Source organism: Danio rerio, chromosome 6 (assembly GCF_049306965.1).
Source record: "Danio rerio strain Tuebingen ecotype United States chromosome 6, GRCz12tu, whole genome shotgun sequence".
Taxonomy (NCBI): domain Eukaryota; kingdom Metazoa; phylum Chordata; class Actinopteri; order Cypriniformes; family Danionidae; genus Danio; species Danio rerio.
In genome coordinates this window covers 20,290,599-20,315,673 of record NC_133181.1, presented here as the reverse complement: position 1 = coordinate 20,315,673, position 25,075 = coordinate 20,290,599, and the positions used below count along the sequence as shown (strand labels likewise).

At 35.6% G+C, this 25,075-nt stretch overlaps 1 protein-coding gene across 8 annotated transcripts in view; it reads left to right on the top strand.

Moving 5' to 3' along the window:
• Positions 1-2,968: 2,968 nt before the first annotated feature.
• Positions 2,969-25,075, top strand: part of setd5 (SET domain containing 5) — a 60,845-nt gene continuing 38,738 nt past the window's right edge. For all 8 annotated transcript variants that reach the window (XM_073954029.1, XM_073954028.1, XM_073954027.1 and 5 more), the window contains exon 1: positions 2,969-3,341. The gene's annotated coding sequence lies outside the window, so the exon portion shown is untranslated. The remainder of the gene's footprint in view (positions 3,342-25,075) is intronic.

Below are 25,075 nucleotides of genomic sequence, written 5' to 3'. Positions count from 1 at the left end.
CTGTGAATTTGGACATGCTATTCATGTTACACATATTGCTACGGAAGTAGGCCTCATTCAGATACAGGGAGTAACTTTCTGTTGCACTGTTGTAAGAAGTTTTAGGTCACACATTGGCCATTTCCTATACTCCTGAACACCCCCCCTCCCCCACAGTGACATGTAATTTTAATCATGATACACAAATGTGTTGCATAGACGACCAACATTAATGGGGTTTTCTGGCACCCCTTAATGTGATAATTTAAAACACTGAGTCTGTTTTTTTAAATGGTTCCATTTACTGGCAACAAAGTACACTGCAGTACTACTACAATTTCCTGTTGGTCTGCTATGATAAATGAGAGTTGTCTGGGTTGACAGGGTTTTTTTTTTACTCTCCTGACTGCAGCTGCTTATTCTCATCTACTTTCAAAGTAAGGCATTTGGCATTACAGTTGAGCCCTACTCGTAAACGACGACATCACTTCACCTCAAGAGTCCTTTTTATCTACCTTATGGTACATGACTGTAACACAACACCATCAGATGACTATAACAACTGGTTCTGTTATAAGACAAGACACTTATAAAAGTGGAAATTCTTGATTTGTTGTCACAGTCTTTTTAACTATGTGAATTTGTAATTACAGTTGAAGTCAGAATTATTAGCCCCTCTTTGAATTTTATTTTATTTTTTTAAATATTTGCCAAATGATATTTAACAAAGCAAGGAAAGTTTCATAGTATGATTGATAATATTTTTTCTTCTGGAGAAAGTCATGTATTTAATTTCATTTTAAACATTTTTATTTAAAAAAAAAAAACATTTATTAGCCCCTTGAAGCTATTTTTGATTGTCTCCAGGACAAACCATCATTTTACAATAACTTGCCGAATTACCCTAACCTACCTAATTAATCTAGTTAAGCCTTTAAATGTCACTTTAAGCTGTATAGAAGTGTCTTGAAAAAACATCTAGTCAAATATTATTTACTGTAATCATAGCAAAGGTAAAATAAATAAGTTATTAGAATTGAGTTACTAAAATGAGTGTTTAGAAATGTATTGGAAAAAATCTCTCCGTTAAACAGAAACTGAGAAAAAAAAATAAACAGGAAGGCTAATAATTCTGACTTCAACTGTATGAGTTTGTGCTTGTTTTCACAACTTTTATTTTTTTAACCATTTCTTTTTATTTGAAGTCTTGACAAAGAATATAGATTCAAATAATTCATTTAGGAAAAGTTACAATCAACTAATGTAATAGAAATAACTACTGGCCACAGACATAATAGTTTTAATACCTGTTTGAATTCAGAATTGACACTATTTGATCAAAAATGGGGAAACATTCTTAAAATTTTGATTTTGTGACCCTTTACTTTGTAAATCGACAAGCTTTGTTCATTAAATTACTTTCCAATTTCGATTAACAATCAAATTTATATTATTATATATAATACATATAAAGGTGTTATACTTATTTAAACACGTATAAAGTACTTTGATACACTGAATTCTTTCAACTTTTTGTCACACACAAAAAAATCCCTCAATATTATTAAAATGTCAAACCTGTAATTATTTTAAATCTTACTATAGCAAAAATAATCCTTCATACTTGTTTTAAAAATATGAAGCATGATGAACGTCCACAATGCACGCCCTCATCACAGCAGCAGTTGCGCGCGCAATCCCGCCGGAGGCGCATGATGTTAAATGACATTCATCCATCGTAGTATTAAATATATGATATCTAGTTAAAAAAATAATTTTAATCTAAAGCCGGACGTGCTTTACTATTGTGTGTCGTTTATTTCGAACTGATCTCCAGATACTATTGAAAACGGTAATGACGACGTTTACGTTAGTCATTTATTGTCTTTGAAACACAAAGGCCCTGGATTAAGCAGACACATTTCGTTGACGCTTGCGTCGTTGTCCTTGCTATTTTACATGCATTTTCTCAAAGCAATGCGTATAATCGTACAACTAACGTTAGGCTTTTGTATAGACCGTCCAACTCTGTCGAGGACAGTGGCGCACACTTGTCTCTGTTCAATACCTAATCAGGGAACGATTAAATTTGAACTATACTGTAATTATTAGTACCTTAAGCGTGCAGTTTTCAGTAAGTCGTCAACTATTTCCTAAAATTAACGGTTCCTCATCCAGGATTGTGGCACGGCGAATATTCGCACACAAAGCGATTACAGTGGGAGTGATTTAATAGCTTTGTCAGTCTTCTACGCGTCACTTATTATTTTGGCCCACGTTCGGTCCCTCACGTACTCCTCTTTTTTTTATAACGGTGGACCTCAGTTCACCGCTGGGTTAATATTTCGAATAAGAATGAAATCCTGCACAAAATCAGGCGTCCAGTCCGATCCGGATCCCTTATATACATTCCTCTCAGACAGTATTGCTGACGCTCTAGTATCGCGCTCCCTGCTGTAGCGCTCAGGAAACCCCGTGCTGCTACGGCTGTATAACAAAACACTGTTATTCCTTTTAACGCGGATAAAAGAAAAACAATAATCCCTTATATGAAAGAAAACCGAACTCCAGAGCTTGTGTATTTGTAACACAACATATCTCCCCAAAATCCTCGGTCACTTCTTTCGAGAGAATCCATTTTAACTAGCTGTTGGTCTTCGAAACCTAAGGCTCCTTTGCAACCTTCTCGTCGCCATCTCACGCTGCAAACTGCTGACTAGAGAAGTGAGGCGCCTCGAAAAAAACAAGGTTCTGCCTCTTTTCCGTCTACGACAACACGAGCTCCACGATGATCCAACGGCGTTTGGGCATCTGTCGATTGACACATTTCTGCCCTATAGCGTTTCAGAGGGCGCGAGCTGAGGCCGAAAGTCCGCCTTGTCCTGTACCCCTGCACCTATGTGGAGGAAACCCTGTATTATGGTTGTGTGTAGGCTTCGCTGGGAGCCGCGGTCGATGCCGGTGTAGAGAGGGGGATGGGCAATACTGCAAATGTAAAGGACATGAGATTGAATCACAGCCTTGGATCACTAAGTGCTGCACATACCCATATAAATATCGACTATAATTTTGTAAAATAACATTGTGTGTTAATGAATCCTTTGGCAACTAAACGTGAACATTTGGAGACCTCACAATGTCTTAAATGGGAGAAAATGTGAAACTTTCAACTCTTGCGTAAGGGACACTGAGAAGTTTGGAAGATAGCCTGAGAGCCTCGCGGTTTACACTTCACAGGAAACACCGAGGTTGCAAGAGAAGGCCTCCTGGTCTGCCTCGCATTGATGTTGGATTTTTTTAAACAACACTAAACACCTTTAATAGGCTTTCCAGTTTCAATTACACTGGGAGGACGCTATTAGGTAAGCTATTTTGTTATTTCCACCAAGGTTTTGATAGCAATGGCTTGTGTTTTTTATGAACTGGTTAAAGTTGTTGAAGTTGGGAGCTCAGTTTATCAGCTCTTGTTTATCAACACGCATTGTAGCTTTTCTCTTTCATCTCTTCTTGGTTGACTGTATCTGCTGTCACGTTAAGGAATCGAATCAAATAATTTCAATGATGAAACACCGTGTTGGTTGGATGTGGATGTTAGCTTGCTGTAGCCATAATCACAATCACACTTTGCCAAGAACCTCGTGCTAAGAACTGCTTTTTGGTGTAAACATTCAGTGTTCGGTTTGCTTTTATGTTGCCTGTTTTATGTTTTGCATCTTTATCGCGTCCAGAGCGTTCTTGCCACTCAACATAATGAATTCTCTATCAAAGTGAGCAAAGGTATCATTTTTGTTAGCCGTTAGCTTAGCCGAGAGTGTCTGTCTGAAGCTACTGCGATTTAAAAGCACAGAAGTGGACAAAATCTTGCTTTACCATTGACCTTATTTGTAAATAAGAGGAGAAACGATTATCAAGGCTTCGTGGCATCCACTGGACTCTGCGTTAGTTGACTTGCTCCTGTGGTAACGTTAATCAAGTTCCTATGTGAAAACAGACATGGCAGAGTTTGTATTTACAACATTCGTGCTTGTCAGAATAGAATTTGATGAGATTAAATTTTCTGCGAACGCCGTATTCACATGCTCATAGTATGAAGGTATTACTTGGCTTTCTATAACTTGGGCACTCTGTTACTTTTGCAGCATAGAGTGGATTTATTTTCTGTCTTTTCCAATGGAAGATAGTTAGATGTCGGGATAAGCAGATCATGTTGAACACTGCTCTCTGCTTTGATGTGTATCATTTCTGTTTTTTGATATTCGTCCATTATGCTGACTATGAGAAAACTTTTTGATGAATTTATAATTCCCTGATCCGACCTGTGTTTTATTTAGGAAACAAAAATAATGCGAACCCCGAGAACCGTGACTTGCCTTTTTTCCTCATTCTTCACCTCCGCCTCCCCCATCAACCAACCCCCAACTCCATCCATGAGAAATGGGTGGTATTTCTAAGGGGAACTCGCCTTTCCTTTTTTAGCCTCCATTTTTATTTCAACAACAAGTGAGTGGAAACGACGAGGAAGAGAAGGCGATCGAGAGTGAGAGCAGACACAAATGTGCAGAGCACATTTCCTCACTATATATATATATATATATATATATATATATATATATATATATATATATATATATATATATATATATATATAAACACATATACACGAGCTACTAAACTGCAAAAAGTAGCATTTGTTTGTAAAATGAACTATAGGGAAACGCCTGTTGTTTGGCAGGGCCTCCACCATGCTCAGGGTTATTTTTACATATACCCACATTACATTACTTTAGCGGCCCTCTTGCATTATGCTTTCCACTATGTCGTTCACTGTTAAATGTGATATAGTCAAAAGGACCCTAAACAGAGGGTGTTTATAATCGTGCCTGATAGATTTGAAGCACTGTTGAAATGGTGCCTCTTGTTTGCATTGACTAGACCAGGAAAAAGATTGTAATTGTACATTCAGCTGTTAAAGTATAAGGTGGTGTTTGAAGTGAAACTAGTGAACATGTTGCTGGTCAAATCGACGTAGCCTGATATCCTAAGTAAAAATATTAACTGCCTATGTCTTTTAAAATATTTTTTTCAAAATCAAACTGTTGTAAATATGTGGATTGGGTCAGCTGTAAATGAGATGTTTTTTGTAGTTCTTGAAGAGCTTGCTGGCAACTTAAGGGATATGATTGGGCCTGTCCGACATTTTCCCAGTATGTTTTCAGGTTTTATTTTCGTCCGCCTTGAACTATGTGAAACCTGATCTATCTGTGACTCACCCGACTCGTTATCTAAAGTCAACGTGTGTCTTTGTACAGAGACAAAGGACAAGCTTGGAGAATCAAAACTGTTACATGTTCAGCAGGTTTCAAAATAAAATAAAAAGACTGAATTGGTTACAATTTAACCAAATGTATCAATAGAGAAACTGTTTCACTAATATAGACATAATTATGTGGAATGTGTGTGTGTGTGTGTAAATGCATCTGCTCTGTCCTTTTTAAAATTCATGTGACATTTAGTTTTGTTCTTGTGCCGTTTAAACATTTTTGACCAAATTAATATTTCTACATGTTCCTAAAAGCTTTATGTCTTTGTGCTTTTGACGTTGTGTTTGAGAGGGAAAATGATGCGGTTTGCTGTTGTGAGGATTTTTCACAGTATAGAATTCTATGTATCTGCACCTGTAAAAAAATACAAATTACTATTTTGATTTTAGGTATACTTTACCTATGATGTAGGCATTTCTGTTCTCCTGAATAAATGTTTGGTTGATTGCTAAGCTCTGTGTTCTGTCATGTTAGACGTGATTTCTACCTTTAACTGTTTAACTAATTTTCATTTTGATAAAAAATTGTAGAGAGGGAGAGAGAGAGAGGGAGGTTGTAGACTCAGGGTTTGTGTGTGTGTGTATGTGTGCTTTTGGAGAGCTTTCAGCTCGTCTTGTTCTATGTAATGGGACAAAAAATAGTTGCTGAGACGCTTGCTCCTCTTCTGCTTCAAGATTGGATGGTTTTCAGAGGACATCATCCAATCACATGCGTTTGAGTGTTGTTAGTTTCTCTCTCTCTCTTTCTAGCTCGCCTGCACTCTCTCTCTCTCTCTCTCTCTCTCTCTCTCTCTCTCTCTCTCTCTCTCTCTCTCTCTCTCTCTCTCTCTCTCTCTAGCTTTCTTGCTTGTTCTCTTGCTACAGTTTTTCTCACTCAACCCTACCTAACCAGTGCTTTGGAACAGCTAGCAGTCTTAAAATGGCTTTTAGCTGCCTAAAGAATGGTTTCTTATAGCCGAGCATAATGCAGTATCTCCATTCAGTCTGTCAGTCTGAGGCTATAGGCCCACGTTTGCATCCTCCCTGTGCAGCCATTTTACCTCCTGAACAATATTTCCAGGTATTTGGAAAGGGTGGGTCAGACAGTCATCTTAAAAAAAAAAATTGCAAGGGTAATTCAGTTCAAATAAAACACCACATTTGGTGGTGCTGTCAGAAATGATGAACAATGTTTGTAGATTTGTCTGTTTTGTCCATATATTTGAAACTGAATCGTCCAAAAGTGTCAGTCATGGCCCGTTTTCATTGACTGGTATGGTATGGTACATGTCAGTATGGGTCATCTTTATCAGGCTTGCATTTCCACTACTAAGAGTACCCTTTTGGTGGGTGTTATGTACAAAATTCTCTCTCTAATAAATGTCTACAGTAAAGCTGTAGAGGTCGTTCACAAATCATATGAGAAGCACTTCTCACAAAAGAGATGTTTTATACACATAAATTCTTGTGTACAAATGTTTATTACTAACTTTTCTATGAACATAATTTGATTATAACTGCAGATCAATGACAAATATGAATAGCCTACTGTAACATCTGCATTTATATACAATAAATATATAAATGCAACATATATGAAGACACACAGTCTCTTACAGTCTCTAATATGTTACCGTCACGAAAACATGAAATGAATTGCCATCAGACATTTTACATGCTTTCTAATAAGTAAAATGAGGTTTAAAAAATCATTTAAGAAATATTTAATGGAACACTATTAAGTGGATTGTTGATCTGGATGTTATGTATGAATTTTGTATTTTAATGTTTTTATTGGTCTTTGTTGTTGTGTATTAATGCAATTTTGTGTTGTTCGATGGACCCCAGGAAGAATAGCCACTACCTTGGTACCAAAAGGTGAAGATAAACATGGCAGTTTGTTTGTGATTCAGGTTGCTGAAACAATTTGCTCCTGTGTTTTGTCGGGCTTCTATTTTTTGCGTTTCACTCTCGCGTTTGTCCTTTTCTGAAAGGATCAGACGTCGAAGACACTTCAATAAGCACACGCATGTTGTTATTATCATCAGCTCAAGAAATTCGTTATATCAAACACAGATGTGATCGCAAGCTCCCTGGAGAAAGCGAAAACCACTCTCACTGTTAGACGGCCTCATAAAACAACAACAGGACATGGCAGATTTTGTTCTTCTTTGCTTTGTGGCTGCACATTAAGACAACGACAAGGTTTCTTTGAGCTTAGGTCATCCATGGGTCGTTATTATATGCATATAGTATAGGGCTGGGTGATAATTCGATATCGATAGTTATCACGATATAATTTTTTTCGATAAAATGATAATGACAGTTCGATAATTGCTCGATAATTTTTACGAACTATGCATAAAGTTGCGCAAGCATTTTGCAGCCTGCCCTTCCGAATGCTGCACGCCGTACAAGTTTACAGCCATACAGTGTTAGTTGCACTGAAAAGAGTAAGAAGGAAATAAGGTAAAAAAGGTCAGAGTCACAGACATTGTTGACAAGAAACGTCACTAGACTTCATGAGCTACTTAGTTTTTTGCTATCCGACACAAAACAGAGCAACGTGCACCGCAAACTGCTTAGACGACTCGTGTTATCAAAAGCAGCCAACACCATGACCTGTTTCACCATATAAAACAAGATCACCCTTATAATGCTAAGAAATTACGGACATAAGTGTTGGCAAACCAGCGCAGCTACCCAGCAGAGTCTCATGTCATCATTTTCGAAAGCTGTGCCTTACGAGAAAAAAACCCCGAAAAGACAGACGAAAGACATGACAGAACACAATCTCAATCACATCTCAATGAACATTTGATGCTTGCTGTAAACTACAGCCTGCATCATTGAAGGATATTTGTTAAGACAATAATAAGATCGTTTGATGTCAAGCTTATGTTTCCTTTTTAATATTCAAATATTTGTTTTAAAATCTGTAATACCACTATTGTCTCTCATCGACAGTAAATGAACCAGCCTTTATATATTTAAAGGACATAATCACAGAGGAGAAATTAGATGCTCAAGACATAATCTTTAAAATAATGACATATTAAAAATGCAGCAAATATATGACAGACGTTTACAACAGCAGTGGATCATTAATTAAATCCTTTTTTTCCACAGAGCGAAGCATCCTCCACCCACAGTTGTTTAAGGCGGACATGAACTAAATAAATATAAACATATTCCCTTGAAAATGTATCTTTTTGTAACGAATTTCGTTTTGTGTAATGTATAACTTAATTTTGATGTATATTTTGTTAGTCAGATATCTACAGCATAAACAAGAGGAACGAATAACATCTGAGGTGAAGCGCTTTACACAAGCCCGCTATGTGCTTTAGCGCCAAAACAATCCTTCAAAGTATTTTCATGGTTTCATTTTAATTCATTAACTAAGCGCGGTCTGAGCAGCATGAACTGGACCGTCTTTTCGCAGCACAGACAGATTTATTGGGTTACCTTGGAAGAATAAACTTGGATGGAGCTCAGAAGCTCGCTGTGTAAATGGAGAGGCTCCCCGGCTGGCTTCCCGCATGTTTTCGTTGTGATGCGCGATTTGTAAAATGAGAGTGTTTTTTGGTTAAAACACGCGCAGATATATCGGAGATATGCGCGTAACAAGGTTTTATGTGACCAGCAATATGGGATGTCAAGAGGGTGACAGCAAAAGTAAGGTAAACTGCACAAACACTTGATTATGTAATGCGTGGATGCGTCTCAGCGCAAAGCATAACTAAACCTTTACATATCCATGCTTAATCAGTCATCGATAAGGTCTATCAATTAAATCGTTATTGATAATTAATAGATCAAGTAATCATTAGCATCCCTAAATAAAATACATTAAAGTATATTTCACCCTAAATTCACCATACCGTTAAAAGGAGAGTTCATCCAAAACTGAAAATTCTGTGACTATTAACTCACATAATAGTTTGTTCCAAACTGGATTTGTTTTATTTATTTATTTTATTTTTTTTTTGATGTTGAACAATGATATCCAATAACTTGTAGGTAATGTCTTTGGTTGTTGAAAACTTGAACAAGTAAATGCTGAATTTAGATTGTTCTTTTGTTTATTATTTTATTATTTATATTGTCAGACAGCTAAAACATTTAACTGAATGTGTTAAATCAGTTGCACAAAGCCATTGGCATGCTGAAAATCTTATATAATTGATAGATATAAAGATTTTACATTCATCATGATAAATATCGATATCGACTGATATGAAAAAAATTATCGTGATTTTTTTTGCCATATCGCCCAGCTCTAATATAGTATAACGGTGGAATGTCTCGGCTGTGTTTATAAAACATGGGGGTTCCTTTGTTTTCATTCTGTCTAGCTCCACGAAATTGCTCCACCTTACCCTTTCTTGTGTTTGGTACGCTTTTAAAAGGGTGCCGAAAAAGTGGTACGGTTCAGTTCGGTTTGCCTTTTGACAGTGGAAATGGCCATAAAAGCTTACTGAACCTTACCGTACCACTCAGTGGAAACGGGCCATCAGAAATTACCAGCGCCACAATCCTATTTGTTTTGTAAACCCTAATGCTTCTTAATGTGTCCCAGGCAACAGAAAGTGATCTTCTACTCACCTGTATGTCAGCTGTTTAGCTAAAAAAAGCCTTTTTAACTTTTCTGGTAATGCTTTGGTGATTTTGTTTTTAGGCATATTATTATATATATTGTTACACACACACACACACACACACATTTTAACATGGTCTATATTAAATCGTGTGTTGTCAAAAACAAAATAAACTAAACAAAATAGATGTAAACGTATAGCAAACAACTCTGAAATCATGCGCCGCTTGCTACTAAATTAAGCGTCATTGGCAATACTTTTAATTTACTTTTTTGGAAGATGATTCTCCTATAGCCGCCTGTGGTGCTTTTTTAGGTGCTGGTTTTTGTATTTCCTCGTGGTGTGGCAGCAATTCTGCGATAGCTCTTACAAATTACATGGTTATGTTTAAAGTCTGTGACTTTAAAACCTAAATATTTCCATATTACCGACATGCTGTTTTTCTTTTATATGAATTCACCTGTTAATGCTTATGAAGCAGCAAACGCCATCATCCTACTTGTTTGTGATTTCCTGTTTGTTTGTTTATTATTGTGGGTGTTCCGCATAGTTTGGTTGCGCAAATCTGATTAGGCAGAATGAAAGTGTGCTCACTCGTTTGGCTAGTAAGACACACAGACGGCATATAATCTCAAACAGAAGTTTTACCAGTTCACATAAACGTGTAAGTGATCGTGATCTATAACGTGAGATGGTCGTTGTCATGTTTACACGCGGCCGTGCGTTTGCCTCATTGATAAAGAGCAGAACACACAGGATTCAGCATGTAAATTCACCAGTTACTCTCCAATGACATGCATGTAAGTGGCTGGTGAACTTAGAGAAGAGTAGATTCAACTTTTTTAGTTACTTTCATAATGTGTATCTGATATAAATAAAACACATCTGAAAATTATATTTAAATGGATTGTTAGGCATCCTTGTGTTTTACAAACTCTTAGAAATGTTTTGTTTTACTACTATTTGTGTATTTACATGTCTAAAACATAAATTAAGCATTAGGCGGTTAAAACACTACGTAATTGTAATAATATGACATGTCTTTCTCAACGGGGTTAAGTTGGTTTTGTTTTCGAAAAAAAAGCACTTTTCTGATGGTCCCTTACTGAGGCCCCGTTTACACTAGTGCATTTTAGCTCTAAAACGGCGTTTTTGAATGAAAACGATCCGCGTCCACACTTGCGTTTTACCCAGCATTTCTGAACAGCTCTCCATCCACACCAAAACGCTGAAAACGCACATCACGTGACCACACACACGCACTCGGGCAAGCGCTGCAGCCTATCTACCCAGATGAGAGCTCTGCTAGTTGGACTGCTCATCAAGCATCTCCCGCTGGATCTAATCTCACTATATTTATTAAACCTGATATTTCATTCATCTTGTTGTCTATATCTAACGACATATTCCCTGACTTTGGTCTTTGGAATCTATTACTTGTTCTCAGGAAACGTGTTTTAGCTAAGCGCAAAGATAAGTTAATGATTATTGTAAACGTGTAGCCTACATTCTGTAGATCTTTTGCATTTATTTCCTATAATGAATAAACTTATTGTATGTTATACTTTTATAATGGCCATTATCGATTATTAAAACTGATATTCAGCAAAAGAGAGAGAGATGATGTGAAGAGAGGGTATGTTTCGAGGCAGATGTTATAGGCTCCGTTTTGTTATAAATATCCATACAGTGATGATGACGCTCATATTATGCAGCACGACGCCTCAACATTTCTGCTGTCTGTTAAGTTGCTAATATTAAAATGAAATTAGGCAGTTCCTTAAATCATGTTTACATTTTATTGTTGAGAAAGTGAAACAACGTAGCCAGGGTGATGTGAATGAAGGTATAATGTACACTGTTCCCTTTGAAGATTTACCCGTGTCCTCTGTAGTCTGTTTTCCATATCAAACTGAGAAGGGGGAGACTGCAGCCTTGATCAAACTTGCGAAGTCTGAACTTGCAAGGATAGGATGCAGGACGGAACTGTGTGTGTTAGGCTACTTAATATTGAGGAAATGCCCCAATCAAATAGGCGAATGTAGGCAGCCCCACCTCCGTTTTTAGATGTCTCCGTTTTTCCTCATCCACATGGAGACGGAGCAGCAGCGTTTTAGAATGAAAACGGCCTCTCCAGCGTTTTCAAAACGCTCCGTTTTCGGTGATCAAAAACTCCAGCGTAGTGTGGATGGATGGTGTAACCGTGGCAAAACTTATGCGTTTTAAAACGAAAATACATTAGTGTAAACGGGGCTTAAGAGTTTGATTTTCTCAGTTGTCGCTCTAAAGGTAAACGAGCTAATGCTAACTTGTCGTGCTTGTCAAGCTGGATAACGAGTAAAACATCAGCAGAGACTATACGGTCCTCAGTTCAAAATGGAACAAAAATAGGATTATGTAGTGTTCTGTTTAGTGTTTTTTCAAATTATTAAGAACATTGTTAGAAATACTATATTTTATGTTGTAATAGGCCTACTTGAATTGAATTCCTAATTCCCTTATTATTGAAAAAAAAATGCATGTCACCTAAAATGTATTCATGTTTTTGTTTATTTTGTAGATAACTGACCAACAAAAAAAAAATACATTAAAATGACGATACACATTATACCAAATGAAATTTTGGTCAAAAAGAGCATTTTATTTTTTCAACAAAATTAGCCAATATGAGGTCAAAAATTGTTATAATGTTTCCTGTTGCCATTTTAGTTTTTATAATAATTGTTTTTTTTTTCCTGCCTTATCGCATAACAATCCAAAAGTAATTTAAAATTGCACTCCGAGTCGTTCTTTTAAAGAGATTTTTAAGGTTGTAGCTACAAAATCATATTTACAGGAACCCAAATGAACCGATTCAGATGTGTGTTCGAACTAGAGCGTTAGAAAACGTGCAATAGGTTACCATAAAAATCCAAATTCTACATAGTTTTGCAACCTTAAAGGAGTTTACAGACTATTCAAATAAAATGGTCTATTGTTGCACAAATGTGGGAGCATATTAGTGACTTTTCCACATACAACATTATCTATTATTGATAGACTATTAATGATGATTTTACTGTTTACAAACTACAGTGGCACCGCCAGTAATTTGGAGCCATAGTATCGCGATACTGCCATAAAACCGGTAAACCGTGCAACCCTCAATTAGAGGACTTTAGTATCAACAGTACTGTAATACTAATACCATGTTTGTTTTGATGGAACATTTTTTAAATATGTTTTATTATTATTATTTTATTAGTTATAGTATGAATCTATACTTATTTTATAAATAATAACAAATCATGTACAAGAAACTAAAATGTGACAGTTGATTTTACAGTTGAATTTTTCAATTTTGTATTTTCTTGTGTGTTTAATTAGTTTTTTTATTGTATCTTCCAGCTCAGACAATTTGAAAAGACAACATGCAGCTTGCTTTTTTTATTTATTTTTTTTTAAAGGAGTTTACAATAATCAGTTGAAGTCAGAATTATTAGCCCCCCTTTGATTTTTTTTTCTTTCTTTTTTTAAATATTTCCCAAATTATGTTTATCAGAGTAAGGAAATTTTCACAGTATGTCTGATAATATTTTTTATTCTGGAGAAAGTCTTATTTGTTTTATTTCGGCTAGAATAAAAGCAGTTTTTAATTTTTTTGAAAAACATTTTAAAGTCAAATTATTAGTCACTTTAAGCTATATATTTTTGATAGTCTACAGAACAAACCATCGTTATACAGTACCTTGCCTAATTACCCTAACCTGCCTAATTAACCTCATTAACCTAGTTAAGCCTTTAAATGTCACTTTAAGCTATATAGAAGTGTCTTGAAAAATATCTAGTGAAATATTATTTACTGTCATCATGGCAAAGATAAAATAAATCAGTTATTAAAAGTGAGTTATTAAAACTATTGTTTAAAAATGTGTTAAAAAAATCTTCACTTCGTTATACAGAAATTGGGGAAAAAAAATAAACAGGGGGGCTAATAATTCTGACTTCAACTGTATATCCGGTATTTTCCCATAAATGGTTACTTGAGAGTTAAAGCCTTTATTAAAATTATTTGATCAAAATATAATTCAAACTCAGGAGTTTTTTCTCCATGTTAACAAATAATCAGCTGCACAAAAAATGACAGCTGCACAAAATCTTTGATAAATAAAATACAGTGCAGGTTTTTCTCCTGCATAGGTTTCACAACATTTCAAATTATTCGAAAAACCTTTGATAAATAAATACAGTACAGTTTTGTTTTCCTGCTTAAAGCTATACACAGCTTTACTGTGCTGTTGTGCAAATAACAAAGTAAACAGAGCCATAGAAAACATAACTACATTGTCAGAGCAAAGGGAACACACTCAAATAGTAACACAAAAAAGTATTGTTTGATAGAAAAGACCCACATTGAATGTAAATATGAAACACACAGCATTTTATGTCACAATTACAGTGTTGTTATAATCCTGTATGCCACAGTTGTGTGATTTATAAACAACAATTAAATCAGCTGTATGTTTTTTGTTTTTACATGTATGTATTGTGCTAAAGATACGTTTTTTACTCCATGACATGTTAAAAATTAAACTAATCTTTTTCTTTAGTTTTGACTAAACTTGTCTAACTAAATATAAAATAAGATGAAAACGAGTAGACTATATATATGAGAAGTATAAGGAAACTGTTCCAGCATGTTCCTCCCTGTCAGTGATGGGTCGTTCTTGAACGATTCGTTCATTTTGAACTAATCTTTTGTAAGACTTCGGGAGTGAATCATTCATTTGCGCATGTGCACATTTGTGTAAGTGGAGCTAGCGTGCTACCTTAAAGTGATCTGTTTCATGCAGAATCCGCACTTGTGGCCTCAAACCATATTGATGTTAAAAGATATTGGATAATCCCGCATTGCGTTAGGGAATCTTAACGATATATCCCCAGAACTTAATATACCAACGAGCCCTTACTCTTTTATATGTAACCAGCTTGTTCTTTGTCAGCTTCCTATAGCAAACCATGGACACCCTCTTCCTCTTAGCTATTTATGTAAATAGATAGCAAAAGGAGCTAACGATGTTTTTTCTCGTTTTTTGAGTTTGAAATAACGATCGACCAAAATATTGCCAAGCCCAATGTTTTGGCCAATATCTGTCTTTTTATTAATTTTTTTCTTCATTTATTTTTTGTTTGGCTGATGTGTTTTTGGTGGTACTTTTATTTTGACACCAAAGTTTCATCAAAATAAAAGTGCTACACACTGTTCCCACATTCAATTTTTAATACAGTTTATAAAAACGTTTAGAACTCTCTCACAAAAATCTTTAACTAAACGACACTTCTATAAACAATGGTATTGAGTTTCTATCTCTATATTGCATTTTATGATGAGGAATATATAAATTAAATGAAGAAATTCTGGAGTTATGTGTAGTCTCATTTTCCATTTATATTGCAGAAGTTTGAATGGTGTATTAATTGTCTGTGTTTGTGCCTCCAGACAGATATTCCGTCTCATATCTTGACACCATGCCAGGCGTTTATTTTCTGTACTTTCCTTGCAATTAATGGAAATTAATCTGTAAAACATAGAAATGTGCCCACCCCCATTAAAATGTTTTTAAGTAATGTATTCTAAAGGAGCTAGATCTGGCAAATCGGGAGATTGATGTTGTGTTTTATTAATACAATTTATAATTAAAAGATATTTTTAAAAAATGTGTATTATTCTAGATAGAGGTAAATTGTTATAATTGTGGAACCTCTTTAAGGTGCTTCAAAACTTTATGCCATACCGCAATAGTACTGTTAATAAAGGGATTAATTGTTATTCTGTTTTTAATTTATAACTCTTTTTTTTTTTTTTTTTTTTTTTTTTTTTTTTTAGAAAGGGGTCCTGAGTACAAGTACAAACTCAGAGGCAACTGCCCGGATGTACTGATCTTTTTTATTTTATTTTATTTTAGTATTATCTATGCTATATTGAATACATTTAGTATTTTTTGCTTATATATTTTTTTCTTTTCTTTTAATTTGACGCTGATTTCAGTTCTTTATGTAGATTTGTTTTAAGATGTCCTTATAAAACTCATCATAGAATATGACATGAATCTCTAGATTTTCAACTAAATTTTAAAAACATTATCATTGTATTTGTTTTGTTTTTTGTATGCGTTTATTTCAATAATCCCTCTTATTAACAGTTTTTTTTTTGTTCCATTTACGTTCTCTTCTTCTTTGACCTATGCAGCAGTATTTCTTTGTTTCAAGAGTTACCACAGAAGTTGGCCCTATGCCATTTCAATATAAAGCTTCATTTGACTGGAATAATGTTCCCTCTTCTTTTAGATCAATTAAGTCCTTAAGTCTTTTTTAAGTTCATATCATTTCATTGTCACGTTATTCATTTTAGTTCCAGTTTGAATGTTTGTCAGTTACTTGCATGTAAATTGTTTGTATTTTTGTATGTATAGGCTGAAATAAAGCTGTAGACCGGGGACTGACCTTAAAATGCTGTTTATTACCAACTCTGGTGTGTCATTGACTTGTTTAACTTTAATTGTCATGTTTAGTATTATTTTTAATGTTTATTATTTTAAAAGTTGTAAAAACATGGATAGAACTGGATTAACACCATGAAGTTAGAATCAAATTGTATTAATCTCTGAGAAGATATGTTGAGCACCATTAAAAACAGCCACCTTTTATATTTTAACACTTAATAATTCATTAGGACTATAATATTACACAAATTGACCACCTCAGAAACAGCATCTATAAGCAATTTACAGTGTCACTTTTCGTGCGTGTAGATGTTTATTTGAATACATTTTACATAGGTAATGGCAAGCGGGAGACGGCCCGGCACCATCTCACATTTTGTCATCATAATGTGAAAACTGCTCGAAAAACTCCATGTCAGTCATATAGACAAACATCAGCAGAAGCTCAAGGTTTGCTGGAGAACTGTTTGTTTGCTGCATGGGTTTACCTGCTCAAGAACGGATGAATTGGCAAAAACACAGTTGTGATCAAATTGAAGTAACAGTACTGATAAACGATATAAAGAGAGTTGGCCTGCATGTGAGATGTAAATGAAATTTGCAGACCATATAAGGCATTAGAAAAGCACTTTTGCAGACCAGCACTTTTAGTTTCATTTCATATATCTCCCACCCATCATCTCGTCTTCATCTCAAACATAGTCAACACCCCCATCCCCCTCAAACTCTTGTGGGGAAAAAAAGGAAAACCATCATCCGATCACGTGGTCTGGTCCTGCATACTGCTTTGAGGTACAAAAATCTGAGGACCAAGCAACAACTCCAAGTTCTCTTTTCAGAACCAGAACAAAAGAAATTATGAGCACCCCTGGATATAAAATCCACTTGAGGCAGGAAGGTAGTACATTAGTTACTCAATTTCTGCTTTAAAAACAGGATTGATCATGTCTGAGATTGTTTATAAAATGCAGGCTACCATGTAAATTTCATTCTCGCTTTAAAATCTGCATCATATTTGACCAGTGTATTATATAAACCAGTAGACGAATAAGAATAAAGGACAAAAATCCTTTTCTTTGATAGTGACCAGGCAAGGGGGAACTTCACAGTGTTATGCTGGTGAAATTGCCATCTGTTTTCTGCACAAGTCAGTTTGGAGTACAGATGTCCAATGACAGTTAATAATGGAAAAAAAAAAATCTGCCTAATAATTTGGCCAGCCGATCAATTGTTCTATCTCTAATGGGGAGTTCAGACTGCATGATTTTCAAAGCAGTCGTGTCACAGATGTTTTCACACTGCATGACTATCTGAGCTAGCGTTTTGTTGCTGCTTTGTTTTCACTGCAAGATGGATCGGTGGCAGGGGCTTTCACATTGCATGACTTTACAATAGGAAGACCAACAACTTCGTCCAAACTACGTCTCACAATCTAAAACACGTAGTATATCTTTTGTTATTAACTACATAACGAGAAAGAATCCTTTAATTGGGTAGAAAATGTACATATTTGCTCACCTGGGTTTGAAGAAAACTAGCAATTTCTCAACTTTCTTTTTTAGCTTTCTGTATGAAACGTCAAACAGACACAGGTGCTCCTGTCAAACCTCCACTTGGTTTTTCCTTTATTTCTTGGGTCAAAATAAACTGAAAATGAGCGCCTTTAACTTCTCCCTCAACCTTTTTTAATGCGCATACTGAAATTTGTGCGGTAAAAGAGTTTCGATCTTAGTTTAAGCGCATCTCTTATCGAATAAAAAGTTTATCCTACTCAGTTATGCGCATATGTTTTTTTATGCGTGTTATCAAAATATATGCACATCATGTCGTTTTCATCAACTGTTTTTTTTTTATGTGCATATGCAAAATTCGCATTAAAATAGGTGGATGGAAAAATAGCTAGTGATAGTGCGAAATAGCCTACTGTAATGTCAGCCATTATATAAAATAAATAAATAAATGCAATATATATGATGACAAACAGACCCTTACACTCTCCAATATGCTACCAATTACAAAAAAACTACACACAGCCTACATTTAGTGCTTATTTGGTTACAAAAACAACACGCAACGTAGTCCACAGTCAATGCAAACCTCTCATCTGCATTTTAATCCTCACCAGCACATGTAACCTCTTGTTAAAAAGTAATTCTGTCATTCTGAGTTCATAATAGACCAAAAGGTGATGATAATAGTTAAACATGGCAGTTTGTTCATCTTTTAGGTTGCTGAAAAAATGATTTGCTTCTTTTTGTCGGGCTTCTCCTTTGTTTTTGTTTTTTGTGCTTCACTCTTGCGTTTCTCTTTCTTAAAGGATCGGATGTCAGAGGCACTTTTGTAATCATGCACACATTATTATCATCAGCTCAAGAAGTTAAGAAATATAGATGCGTGGCAAGCTCACGCAATAAAGCAAAACGATGCTTCCCATCTTCCCATCCCAGTTTTATATTTTTTTTTCACAGCACAGCATATCTTGTATTAAAATGTAAAAATATATTGACATTTATAAATTATTTGTAATACAATTTTATCTTTTAATACAAAGAGTCATACAACAGATATATAAACTGTACTTTTAAAAAAACACAAGCAATTATAGCAAATGAACAAAAATAAAGATCTCGTGCACAACAGAAAGTGCTGCGATTGGTTCTTGCGTGCTGTCGCTCTTCACAGATAAGTGACTGATAAATGGCAGCGGCGATCCCAGCTGATCCATGATAGACACAGTGGAGAAAAATCTGCAGACACACGCTCGTGTCTGTATCCAGAAATTTAGCTGTAACATGCGAGAGGAGAGGAAAAGTCACGCCAGCAGGTTAAATGGGCCACAGTGAGAGTGAAAGAGAGGAATGGAGTTTACTTTCATTCTCTCAATTGAAGTGAAATGAGGGCTTCTGCTGTAAGTGTCAGTGAAAGATTGTCCAGCAAAAACACACGCAGTGAATTGTGCACAGTTTTTGCGTTTTTGAGTAATTGGAGTGTTGTAAATAAAATAAAAAGTCCCACGCCATAAAAAAGTCCCTCGCCATAAGCTACGGCAACATGGCGCAGATGAGATAAATGACGGCAGTACATAATAACCGGTTATGATTTTTACTGAACCGATACTGAATTGTCTGCATTTGCATCGCGGTGCACCGAAGAAAGAATTAATTTTGACACCCCTAGTAGATTCTGCTCTTTTTCTTGGCTTTCTGGCTGTTGTGATGATGTCAAGGTTTGTTTAAACTCGGTTGTCCATGGCTCGTTATTATATGTATTTATTAGTGGTATAATGGATCACAAATCTCATGGTTCGGCCCACACTACAGTTTTTAGGTCAAAAAGGGGAGGAGATAATGTCATTTGCTTTTCTTTTATACAAAAATATTACTGCAAAAACCATTGGTTAGCCATATCATACCTCTTGAGCCTCCTATCTCCTCTCCTGATTTGCAGTTTCTGTTTGTTTTTTGAAAATGTAATTTTCTGCATGTCTTCAATCTGAAAATATGATTTATTTTACAGTGTGAGTTGTTATCCAATGTGATACTAAGCTACAAACATGTTCATTGGACAGAGTGATTAACTGCGGTGTAGTGTTGTCAACATACTAGAATTTCTAAATTCAATACCTTGGAAAATATTGATATTCAATGGGCTACTATTTTTGACATAATAACAATTTTATCAAAAATAGTACAAAAAATAAAAATAAAGATTTATATGCTAGAAATGTGTTTACTTCAAATTTCTTTAAAGGGAGATTTTTTTTTTCAGTTTTCCTCAAAATAAGGTGATGTGGGCATTGTAGCACTTTAAATGCATGTAATGCCTGTTTTATTCATACTTTAGCAGAAATTCCATGTATGCCGCACAAAAGTAGTAGAACGTTCTAGGAAATCCTTAATATGGATGAAGGAATCCAGCTATTGCTGTAGTTGAATGAAAATAAGATCTGAATAAACATAAAAAGGCTTTAACTAGGGATGTAACGGTATCAGAATGTCACGGTACGGTAATACCTCGGTATGAATGTCACGGTACGGTATTTATTGAATCATTTACAGGAAAAAAAAAAACTTTTGAAAATACTCCAAAAAAGTACCAAAAGTGTCAACGACATACAAATTAGCCATCTATCTGTTAGCTTTGAAACAGGAACTTCAATTTTAATAACAAAAAATTATTAAACCATGTAAAAAAAATAAAGTTTCAATTTAGTATTGTTGAAAACTCATCACATTTAACATTTAATCACTCACTTAGATAGAGATGGGTTTAAAGGAAAATTATCATATAACTATAATCTGGTAAAAGCTGGTATCTCTGGGTATTTACAATGTCCCCTGCAACAGAAAAAAACCCCTCTCATTTGGGACTGAGGATTCTGGGACAAGAGAGATATGACTTGGCCCATGTTGACAGCAGTGGGGTAACGTTGTGCATTGTCTTTCCCCCACTTGAGAGGACAAACCATGAGTAAGATAGAGATCTCATGTCTGCATCAATCTGAACAGTGTGCTGTGTTTCTGCAGTCCCCATGACTGTTATTAGTCGTATTCCCCAACTTGCAGGCACGTGCACACATAGGGCTCAACCTGTGCAGTGTACATGCCCTTTTTAGTCTTGGATAGAAAATGCCCTTCCAAAACGACCAAAAGTGCCCCCGCGACGCGACACAACCTCCGTCCAGTCCAGCCCTTCAGTAGGCGCGCGATAACACCTCTCTTGAGTATGCGCGCTCAACCCCCCCTCGGCGCTTTACAATACGCGCGCCACAACACAGCTGATCAGAACGCGCGCGACAGCACCGCTATTCAGCACGCGCGCGGCGACAACACCCGCGTTAGGTTCGATCATTTCCATCTTTTTTTCATCTCCGCTAGTAGCAGCACACTCCATTTCCGCATTACTGGATCTGTAGCGACAACAGACCGCAAAGGATTATGGCCACGCCGGGGCTGATGGGAAATGAAGTTTCAGCTACCTCCCGTTCGCTTCATTCGCCTGAGCAAATTTTCTCAGAAGACCTATAGTTTTACCGAGTCATGCGACTTCGGTAATATCGAAAAAATTTAATATTGCGGTATGACGGTATTTACAATACCGTTACATCCCTAGCTTTAACTGATCATTTGCATGGCTGTGATAATAAATGTTTATACAGTTGAAGACAGAATTATTATTCCTATTTGAATTTTATTTTCTTTTTTAAATATTTCCCAAATGATGTTTAACAGAGCAAGGAAATTTCCACTGTATGTCTGATAATATTTTTTCTTTTGAAGAAATTCTTATTTGTTTTATTTCAGCTAGAATAAAAGCAATTTTACATTTTTTAATAACCCTTTTAGGGTCAAATTAGCCCCTTTAAGCAAATTTTTTTTCTAATAGTCTACAGAACAAACCATCGTTACACAATAACTTGCCTAATTACCCTAACCTGCCTTTAAAGCCTTTAAATGTGACTTCAAGCTGTATAGAAGTGTCTTGAAAAATGTCTAGTCAAATATATTATTTACTGTCATCATGGCAAAGATAAAATAAATTATTAGTTATTAGAGATGAGCTATTAAAACCATTATGTGCAGAAATGTGTTGAAGAAATCTACTCTGCAAAAGACAGAAATTAGGAAAAAAAATTAACAGGGGGGCTAATAATTCTTCTTCCAGCCATCTCGGGTATTTTCATAAGAAAGTTGATTTATAATCCGCTGCTAACTGACATAGCATGTTACAGTAGAATGTAGCTATACAATAATATGCTGGATGCATGAACTCACTATGATTTAACTATTACAGAAACAGATGTGACTGGTTATATCATATCTAGATAAATATGCCTAGATATCTATATCATATCTAGAAAGCTAGAACAATTTACGTTTTTCTGACTAATTCGCATGTATGCATTGATATGATGCACATTTTATCGATTACAGTTATTTTATTTCACCAAAACTACACACATTTTATACTGCGGAAACAAATGTTAAGTTTCATCAGTAGTTAGAACTATTCAGTTTCGCGAAATAGTTGTATTATTACCTCATCAGCTTCAGCTCTTCAAAATAATGAATAAATGAAGTGCTGTGGCGGAATTGTTTTAAACATCATGTGACGACAGTGCCACTTCCACCTGCTGGTAGATACAGGTACTGCTGAACAGCTGACCCGACGCAAACACTGTGTTAGGTAGAATGTGCGTGATGTACGCGGTAATTTTCAGTACTTGGATAACAAAATAAATGTTATACAACATATTTTTATTTAAGTGCAAGATATTGCTAAAGATCAGGGGCTTTTGACAATACATCAGGGACTTAAGCCCCCAAAGCCCCCCCCCCGCAACGCCACTGACCTGTACTTGTAATAAAAAAATTTTAAAAAGCAGCTGAAAAAAGGGAAAATATGCAAAAGGAAAAATGATCTTTGCTACTGATGCTGATAATGCTAAAAGTAGAAAAAACATTTTGTAGTAAATATCATATTTATTTTCAATTAATGTTTAAAAAAATTCACACATAAAACTTAATTTAATTATAGGTGGATTATTTTTGAAAACCTATTCAGTGACATAATTTTGATGGCTGTTTGTCGCCACCTGTTGGTTACACAATGTAAAATTCACCATCGTCAAGTTCCATTTAACAGTGATTTTAATCTTTACCATCAACATCAGTGTTTATGTCTGAACTATAAACTGTTCTCCCAGTACTTCTGTGTTATTTGACTGTAACTAACTGAAAAAAGTGTAAAAACTAAATGTTTCTTGATCAAACACAGATTTGAATGCAGCGCTCAGAAGCATTAATAAACATGCAAATCATTTATCATATATAATGCAGGCTAAACAAACAGTGACAGAAAACACCTTTAATTAATAGCCTAAGAAAGCATTTAGGTAGGTCCCACCACAACTTTTTTTTCCATCTATATATTTTACAGGAAAGCCAAAATGCTTTCATACATGTGATTTAAATGACGCGGGAGGTGATCTCTCTGTGATTGGTATAAATGTTGGATTTTTACCTATGAATTCAAAAAAGTTATTAATCCGTGGATCACGTGCGTTCTGAACCGTAGGTTTTGATTCGTATAGATCATGAATCAACCGTGATCCATTACACCCCTAGTATATATTACGGTATAATGTATTGGCTGTCTATTAAAAAAAACAACATTTTCTTTTTCATTCTCCTGCTTGTGTACGTGCTGGTGACGTTTCTCTGTAAACCAATTGCGTTCAGTTGCATGTCTAACTCCGCCTTTTGGTACCCTTTTGTTGTGCTAGGTACCCTTCTGAAAGGGTACCCAAAAAGTTGTATGATACAGTTGACTTTTAGGTACCCTATTGGCTCGTTTCCACTGACTGGTACAGTACGGTTCGGGTCGGTATGGGTCACCTTTAGCAGGCTTGCGTTTACACTAGCAATGGTACCCTTTTGGTGGGCGTGGTGTATGACAAAGTTTCAGTCGACGTCATGCTCGCTCGAGAAAATGTCTACAATAAAGCTGCACAGGTTGCTCACATATGATATGAAAAGCACTTCTCACAAAACAGACGCTTTGCACACATAAATACTTCTGAATAAATGTTTATTACTAACTTTTCTATGAACATGAGTTGATTATAACTGCAGATCAATGACAATGCAAAATAGCCTACTGTAACGTCTGTAATATTTTTAAATAAATAAATGAACATATATGAACACATACAGTCCCTTACAGTCCTCGATATGGTACTAACTACAGAAAAAGTACACACAGCATACATTTCGTCCTTAATTAGGTTCAAAACAACACAAAGTATAGCTGCAGTCAGTGAAAACCTCCCATATGTGTTTGTAATCTTCAGCAGCACATGTAGCCTCCGTTAGAAAGTCATTCCATCATTCCCAGTTCATATTAGTCCAAAAAGTGATGATAAAAATGAAAACAAGGCAGTGTGTTCACGATTGCTGAAGAAATAACGTGCTCCTTGGCTTTCCATTTTTTTCGCGCTCCACTCTCGCGTTTGCCCTTTTCTTTCTGAATGTGTCATTATCGCGTTTGTCAGCTTCTCACAGGATCAGGTTTCCAAAGCTTGTCAATAATCAAGCACACGTTATTATCATCAGCTCAAGAAGTTAGTTATTTCAGATATAGACGCGGGGCAAGCACAAGTAATCTCTCGCTGTGTATTTCAAACATAGTGGGTCCTTTGTTTACATTCTGGCTTGTTGCGTAAGGGAATGACGTATCTCTGTAAACCAATAGCGTTCAGCTGCGCGTCTAGCTCCGCCTTTTGGTATCCTTTCTTGTGTTTGGGACCCTTTTGAAAGGGTGCCGAAAAAGTGTCGTGGTACGGTTTGGTTCCATATTATCAGATGGACAGATTCTAAATATAAGGAGTAACTGAACTTTTGTATCAAAGCCAGTGTTAAATTTATCGTTGTTTTTCTGCCCTCTTCTTTAGTGCTATGAAATTTTTTTTTTGTTTCGATTATATTGCATAAATCTAATATACACAGTGGGGAGGATTTAAAAGATTCAGACTTACCAAAGACTAAACTGTCAAGTAATACTATCTATACCTCAATAAAAACAAAAAACAAAAAATCTGAAAATGGACAATTCACATTAAAAAGACAGATTTTTAAAAAATTTTATCGTTTGAACACAGCTGAAACGTGTGGGAGGTATATGCACATTTTTGTATGTGTATTTGATCATTTAGG